This window comes from Oryctolagus cuniculus, chromosome 5 (genome assembly GCF_964237555.1).
Source record: "Oryctolagus cuniculus chromosome 5, mOryCun1.1, whole genome shotgun sequence".
In the NCBI taxonomy this organism is placed as follows: domain Eukaryota; kingdom Metazoa; phylum Chordata; class Mammalia; order Lagomorpha; family Leporidae; genus Oryctolagus; species Oryctolagus cuniculus.
In genome coordinates, this window is record NC_091436.1 from 138,033,864 (window position 1) to 138,042,639 (window position 8,776).

Here is an 8,776-nt window from a genome sequence, read left to right on the forward strand (position 1 = left end):
TATTTTATTTTTTTAACTTTTATTTAATGAATATATATTTCCAAAGTACGACTTACGGATTACGATGGCTTCCCCCCCATACCGTCCCTCCCACCCACAACCCTCCCCTTTCCCACTCCCTCTCCCCTTCCATTCACATGAAGATTCATTTTCAATTATCTTAATATAGAGAAGATCAGCTTAGTATACCTTAAGTAAGGATTTCAACAGTTTGCTCCCACACAGAAACATAAACTGAAAAATAATAGATGATTTTTTTTAAATGATGATGAAATCAGATCAGACCTATTGTCATGTTTAATCCCAGTGAGAGTCAAGTTGGGAATTGATAATTTCTTCTTTTTTTTTTTTTTACAGAAGATCAGTTTAGTATGCATTAAGTAAAGATTTCAACAGTTTGCACCCCCATAGAAACACAAAGTGAAATATACTGTTTGAGTACTCGTTATAGCATTAAATCTCAATGTACAGCACATTAAGGACAGAGATCCTACATGAGGAGTAAGTGCACAGTGACTCCTGTTGTTGACTTTACCAATTGACACTCCTGTCTATGGCATCAGTAATCTCCCTATGCTCCAGTCATGAGTTTCCAAGGCTATGGAAGCCCCTTGAGTTCTCTGACTCTTATCTTGTTTAGACAAGGTCATACTCAAAGTGGAGGTTCTCTCCTCCCTTCAGAGAAAGGTACCTCCTTTTTGAAGACCTGTTCTTTCCACTGGGATCTCACTCACAGAGATCTTTTTGCCAGAGTGTCTTGGCTTTCCATGCCTGAAATACTCTCATGGGCTTTCAGCCAGATCCAAAAGCCTTTAGGGCTGATTCTGAGGCCAGAGTGCTATTTAGGACATCTGCCATTCTATGAGTCTGCTGAGTATCTCGCTTCCCATGTTGGATCACTCTCCCCTTTATTTATTCTATCGGTTAGTATTAGCAGGTACTAGACTTGTTTATGTGCTCCCTTTGACTCTTAGTCCTTTCATTATGATCAATTGTGAATTGAAATTGATCACTTGGACTAGTGAGATGGCATTGGTACATGCCACCTTGATGGGATTGAATTGGAGTCCCCTGGTATGTTTCTAACTCTACCATTTGGGGCAAGTCAGCTTGAGCATGTCCCAAATTGTACATCTCTTCCCTCTCTTATTCCCACTCTTATGTTTAACAGGGATCACATTTCAGTTAATTTTCAACACTTAAGAATAACTGTGTATTAATTACAGATTTAAACCAGTCATATTAAGTAGAACTGACCAAAAAAACTACTAAGAGGGATAATGTATTAAGTTGTTCATTAACAGTCAGGGCTATGCTGATCAAGTCACCATTTCTCATAGTGTCCATTTCACTTCAGGAGGTTTCCTTTTTGGTGTTCAGTCAGTTGTCACCGATCAGGGAGAACATATCGTATTTGTCCCTTTGGGACTGGCTTACTTCACTCAGCATGATGTGTTCCAGATTCCTCCATTTTGTTGCAAATGACTGGATTTCGTTGTTTCTTACTGCAGTATAGTATTCTAAGGAGTACATATCCCAAAATTCTTTATCCAGTCTACTGTTGATGGGCATTTAGGTTGGTTCCAGGTCTTGGCTATTGTGAATTGTGCTGCAATAAACATTAGGGTGCAGACCGCTTTTTTGTTTGTCAATTTAAACTCCTTTGGGTAAATTCCAAGGAGTGGGATGGCTGGGTCGAACGTTAGGGTTATATTCAGGTTTCTGAGGAATCTCCAGACTGACTTCCATAGTGGCTTGACCAGTTTGCATTCCCACCAACAGTGGGTTAGTGTCCCTTTTTCCCCACATCCTTGCCAGCATCTGTTGTTGGTAGATTTCTGTATGTGAGCCATTCTAACCGGGGTGAGGTGAAACCTCATTGTGGTTTTGATTTGCATTTCCCTGATTGCTAGTGACCGTGAACATTTTTTCATGTGCCTGTTGGCCATTTGGATTTCCTCTTTTGAAAAATGTCTATTGAGGTCCTTGGCCCATCTCTTAAGTGGGTTGTTGGTTTTGTTTTTGTGGAGTTTCTTGATTTCTTTGTAGATTCTGGTTACCAACCCTTTATCTGTTGCTTAGTTTGCAAATATTTTTTCCCATTCTGTCGGTTATCTCTTCACTCTCCTGACTGTTTCTTTTGCAGTACAGAAACTTCTCAATTTGATGTAATCCCAATAGTTGATTTTGGCTTTGAGTGTCTGTGCCTCCCGGGTCTTTTCCAGAAATTCTTTGCCTGTGCCAATATCTTGAAGGGTTTCTCCAATGTTCTCTAAATAACTTAATGGTGTCAGGACGTAGATTTAGGTCTTTAATCCACGTTGAGTTGATTTTTGTGTAAGGTGTAAGGTAGGGGTCTTGCTTCATGCTTCTGCACGTGGAAATCCAGTTTTCCCAGCACCATTTATTGAATAGACTGTTCTTGCTCCAGGAATTGGTTTTAGATCCTTGGTCAAATATAAGTTAGCTGTAGATGTTTGGGTTGATTTCTGGTGTTTCAATTGTGTTCCATTGGTCTATCCATCTGTTTCTGTACCAGTACCATGCTGTTTTGATTACAACTGCCCTGTAGTATGTCCTGAAATCTGGTATTGTGATGCCTCCGGCTTTGTTTTTGTTGTACAAGATTGCTTTACCTATTTGAGGTCTCCTGTGTCTCCATATGAATTTCAGCATCATTTTTTCCAGATCTGAGAAGAATGTCTTTGGTATCTTGATTGGGATTGCATTGAATCTGTAAATTGCTTTTGGGAGAATGGACATTTTGATGATGTTGTATTTTAAGTATTCTCAACATAATTACATATTAGCTGTCCTATTTATCTCCATTCCATTTATCATGTATCTTTATGACACTGTGTTACTTTTGGATTATCTATGCAAATACTTTCTTTGAAAGAGACAGAAAAGGAAGACATGCAGATGATGTGATATTATTTACCAAAACAGGAGTGATCTCTCTCTCTCTCTCTTTTATTTAAAGATTTATTTATTTATGTGAAAGGCAGAGTTACATAGAGCTTGAGGCAGAGGCAAAGAGAGAAGTCTTCCATCTGCTGGTTCACCCCCAACATGGCCACATATGCCAGAGCTGTGCCAATCTGAAGCCAGGAGCCAGGAACTTCTCCCGGGTCTCTCATGTGTGTGCAGGGTTCCAAGGACTTGGGCCAATTTCCACTGCTTTCCCAGGCCATAGCAGAGAACTGTGTTGGAAGTAGAGCAGCCGGGACTTGAACTGGCACCCATATGTGCTATTGGCTCTGCAGGCAGCGTCTTTACCCCCCACTCCACACTTGGGCCCCGTGAGTGATCTCTTTAGCTAAGTGCACCAGCTGCCTTAATAATAGCTTCAGAAACAGTGATTAAAGCCATCACTGTAGTAGCACTTAGATAGATTTTTTTAAAATTTATTTGATAGAGTAATAGACAGAGAGAGAGAGAGAGAGAGAGAAAGGTCTTCCTTCCTTTGGTTCACTCCCCAAATGGCCGCTACAGCTGGCCCTGCACTGACCCGAATTCAGAAGGCAGGTGCTTCCTCCTGGTCTCCCATGCAGGTGCAGGGGCCCAAGCCCTTGGGCCATTCTCCACTGCCCTCCTGGGCACAGCAGAGAGCTGTACTGGAAGAGGAACAACCTGGACTAGAACTCTGCGCCCATGTGAGATGACAGCACCACAGGCGGAGGATTAACCAAGTGAGTCACGGCGCCGGCCCCACTTATATTTATTTTATCTCGGTATACATTTTGCAATGAAGTTATTTAGGAGGTATTTTGATCAAAAGTACCAGGTGCTTTTCTGAGTATCCCAAAGCCTATAGTTTTTTTTTCCCCATAAGATGTTTGCCACTTCACCCTCTTACTCAGTGTACTTACTCATTTTTTAAAAAGACTTGTTTGTTTTATTTGAAAGTTTCAGGTGCATAGAGAGAGAGGGAGAGATAGAGAGATCTTCCAGTTGTTAGTTCACTTTCCAGATGTCCCTAGTGACTGGGCTGGGCCAAGTTGAAGTCAGGAGCAGGAGGTTCGTCAGGGTCTCCCATGTGTCTCCCAGGGACCAAGCCCTTGGGCTATCCTCTGGTTCTCTCCTAGGCACATAGGCAGGGAACTGGATAAAAAGTGGAGCAGTCTAGGCAGTTCCAAGATTGCAGAATAGGGAAGGAGCTTCCTGATCTAGTCCAGGAGAAGATAGTAAAAAAAAAGTGAAGATAGTGTAGTCTCTGGGAAAAGTTAGGAAAAAATGGCAGAGGAAACTCTTCTGAAATTACAGGAACACTATATACCTGCGTGGAGGGCGTAGGCACCCACAGCTTGGGACTCCAGCAGCTGAGAGCCTAAGCACCAGTGCTGGAAAGTGAGGTGAGACGAGACCGCTGCATCCTGAGACACTGGCGAAAAAGCAGCAGGAAGAGCCTAGAGGGAACGAGGCTTGAAGCCCTGTGGGGAAAGTTCACCAGGATAACTAGAGGAGAGAGAGAGAGAGAGAGAGAGAGAAATGACTGTACAGATATGTTTATCTCTCTTGAATCACCTTACAAAGGCATACAAACCGATAGAACAAACACCATTTTGGACATACGTACATAACAGCGCTCCAGCTCATGTATGCACCCAGCAATCAGCTGAGCAGAGAAACCTGACACTGGTGGGGAGAAATAACAGGGGGCTAGGGCCTTGTGACTGTGTGAAGCTTCTGGACTGGGACTGTGAAAAAAAAAAAAAAACTTACGGTCTGTGGGAGAACTCATAGTGTGGCTGAGACTTTGAATAGTCTTGGTAGGAGATGCCACAAGCTTGGGAAGTCCTGGTTACCTGGTGAGAGACATTGCTGGGGAATCAACTTACACTGAGGACTGCACTGATCCTTTGTATGGTCCTTGGGACAGAGCAGACAAATATTATACCCACTGGGGCTAGCGCTTAGGCACTGGTCTCCATCAAGAAGAGCTCAGCTGAGCAGAATTATTTCACTTCAGGTTAAAAAAATAAAGAGAGAAGATTTACCATACCAAATCTGGGTGTGTCACCTTAGGTGCACCCTTAACCCTGGAGAACTGAATGGAGCTCTCTGACCACGCCCACTACAAGCCTCTAGAGATTCACCAAAAGCAGACAGTCCACTTAGCTACAGAGTTATAGTACAACCATAAAAGCTGAAACAGTGGAAAAAAAAGAAGAAACCAATGAGTATCTCCACAAATGCTGAACAACAAACACAAAAATCCAAGAAGCAAGAATAAGGAAGACAACATGACCCTCCAAAATGAACACGACAATTCAATACAAGATTATGAAGAAAATGAGACAGAAGAAATTCAAGAAATGGAACTCAAAAAAGTCATAATATTACATAGAAGTAATAAAAGCAAACGAAGAACTACTGAAATTCATGCAGTACATGAAAAAAAATCTCCCTCATGAAATTGAAATCTTAAGGAGGAATCAATGAAATGAAGAATTCAATAGAACATGAAATTGAGATATTGAAGAGAAATCAAAATGAAATGAAGAATTAAATAGAACAAATAAAAAATGCAGTGGAGAGCCTTAAAACAGAATCAGTGAGGCAGAAGAGAGAATATCAGACTTAGAATACAGAGTACAGGGAAATATACAGTCAAACCAAAGATAAGAAGAGGAAATTAGAATCTAAAAAATATTGTTGGGAATCCACAGGATACTACTGAAAAACCCAACATTCTGGTTCTAGGAGTTCCTGAAGGCATGGGGAGAGAGAAAGGATGAGATGGCCTTTTTAGTGAAATACCACAGAAAACTTCCCGGGTTTGGAGAGAGAAAGAGACGTCCAAGTACAGTAAGCACACAGAACTCCCTATAGAAAGGACCAAAAAAGATCCTCACCATGACACATTGTAATCAAACTCACCACAGTGAAACATAGAGAGAAGATTCTAAAATGTGCAGAGAGAAATGCCAGATTACTTTCAGAGGATCTCCAATTAGACTCACAGCAGACTTCTTACCAGAAACCCTGTGGGCTAGGAGAGAATGGTGAGATATAGCCCAAGTCCTAAGAGAAAAAAAAATTATATTAGAATATTATACTCTGCAAAGCTCTCATTTGTGAACGAAGACAAAATAAAGACCTTTCATAGCAAACAGAAATGAATTTGTCATCACTCATCCAGCCCTGCAAAAGATGCTTAAAAATGTGTTACACACAGAAACATGGTCATCAATATGAAAGAAGGTTAAGGAAGAAAATCTTTTAGGAAAAGATCACAGGAAGTTCAAAGTATATATTAGAAATATCTTTGGAAAAATGGCAGGGGAAAGTCACTACTTATCAATAGTCACATTGAATGTAAATGACCTCAACTCTCCAGTTAAAAGACACAGACTGGCTGAATGGATTAAAACACAAAACCAAGCTATTTGCTGCTTACAAGAAACACATCTTTCCAACAAAGGAGCATGCAGACTGAAAGTGAAAGGTTGGAAAAAGATATTCAGGAAAAATCCTGAATATGAATATGGAAGAACCTATGAACTCACCAATGGAGCAATCTAAACCTTCAATAATAGAGGCTGAAGAAGAAGAATTTGAAGTCATGCCAGAAAAAGAATTCAGAAAATTAATAATCATATTACTTATAAGCAATGAGAAACAGATTCAAGATCTGAATGAAAAGCACACCCAAGTAATAGAGCTTCTAAAGAGAAGTCAGAATGAAATACTGGAAATGAAAAATTCAATTGACTCAATAAAAAAGGGCATGGAATCCCTCAGAATTTGAACAGATGAAATAGAAGAGCAAATATAAGAACTTAAAGACAAACTTCAGAAATAATGCAGTCAGATCAAACACAAGAAGAATAAAGTAGAAAATTAAAAATCACAATTGGAGACTTATAAGATTCAATCAAGCATTGTAACGTCTGGATAATAGCAGTCTCCGAGGGTTTGGAAAGAGAGAACAGATTAGAAGGCCTTCTTAATGAATTCCAATACAATCCCATCAAGGTGGCATGTACCAATACCATCTCACTAGCCCAAGTGATCAACTTCAGTTCACAATTGATCACACTGATAGGTCTAAGAGTCAAAGGGAGCACACAAACAAGACTAGTGTCAGCTAATACTAACTGATAGAATCAAAAATGGAGAGAACGATCCAACATGGGAAGCGGGATACACAGCAGACTCATAGAATGGCAGATGTCCTAAATAGCACTCTGGCCTCAGAATCAGCCCTTAAGGCATTCGGATCTGGCTGAAGAGCCCATGAGAGTATTTTAGGCATGGAAAGCCAAGACGCTCTGGCAAAAAAAAAAAAAAAAAAAAAAAAAAAAAAAAAAAAAAAAAAAAAAAAAAACAACAACTAAATGAAAGATCTCCGCAAGTGAGATCCCAGTGGAAAGAATGGGGCCATCAAAGAAGGAGATACCTTTCTCTGAAGGGAGGGGAGAACTTCCACTTTGACTATGACCCTGTCGGAATAAGATCAAAGTCGGCGAACCCAAAAGGTTTCCATAGCCTTGGCAACTCATGACCAGAGCCTAGGGAGATTACTGACGCCATAAACAAGAGTGTCAAATTGTTAAGTCAACAACAGGAGTCACTGTGTACTTACTTCTCATGTGGGATCTGTCCTTAATGTGTTGTCCAATGTGAAGTAATGTTATAACTAGTACTGAAACAGTATTTTTACACTTTGTGTTTCTGTGTGGATGCAAACTGATGAAATCTTTACTTAATATATACCAAATAAATCTTCTGTATATAAAGAGAATTGAAAATGAATCTTGATGTGAATGGAATGGGAGAGGGAGCAGGAGATGGGAGGGGTGTGAGTGGGAGGGTAATTATGGGGGGGGAAGCCAATGTAATCCATAAACTGTACTTTGGAAATTTATATTTACTAAATAAAAAAAAAAGAATGAAATAGTATCAGAAAACTTCCACCATAGGCAGGTTGAAAGAAATGTCCAAATACAACAAATACACAGGAGTCCTAACAAACATGACCAGAAAAGGAATTCACCACAACACATTGTGGCAACACTCAGCACAGTGAAACACAAAGTCAAATCCTAAAATGTGCCAGAGAGAAATGACAAATCACATTCAGAGGTAATCCAATCAGACTCACCCCAGACTTCTCATAGCAAACCCTACAGGAAAGGAGACAATGGCATGATATATTCCAAGTTTTAAAAGAAAAAGGCTGCCAACCGAGAACACTGTATGCCACAAAGCTATCATTTATGAATGAAGGGGAAATAAAGATTTTCCGTGACAAACATAAATTGAAAGAATTTGTATTTTCATGCCCAGCCTACAACACTGGCTCAAGGATGTGCTGCATGCAGAAACACAGAAACAGGAACTTTACTACAAAAGAAGACAAATGTAGAAAATGACCCAGCTAAAATATAAGCAAATACCAAAATACATAAACAGCTCTACTTAGGAAACATGGCAGGAAAAAGACAGTATTTAACAATAGTCACACTGAATGTAAATGATCTCTATAGTTAAAAGACACAGACTAGCTGAATGGATTAAAAAGAAAACCCATCTATCTGTTGCCTTCAGGAATCACACCTACCAGCAAAGATGCACGTAGACTGAAAGTGAAAGGATGATAAAAAAGATATTCCAAGCTAACAGAAACCAAAAAAGAGCCAGTATGGCCATCCCAATATCAGACAAAGCAGACTTTACCACAAAAGCTATTAAAAGAGACAAAGAAAGACACTATATAATGATTAAAGGATCAATCCAACATGAAGATGTTACTATTATAAATGTATAT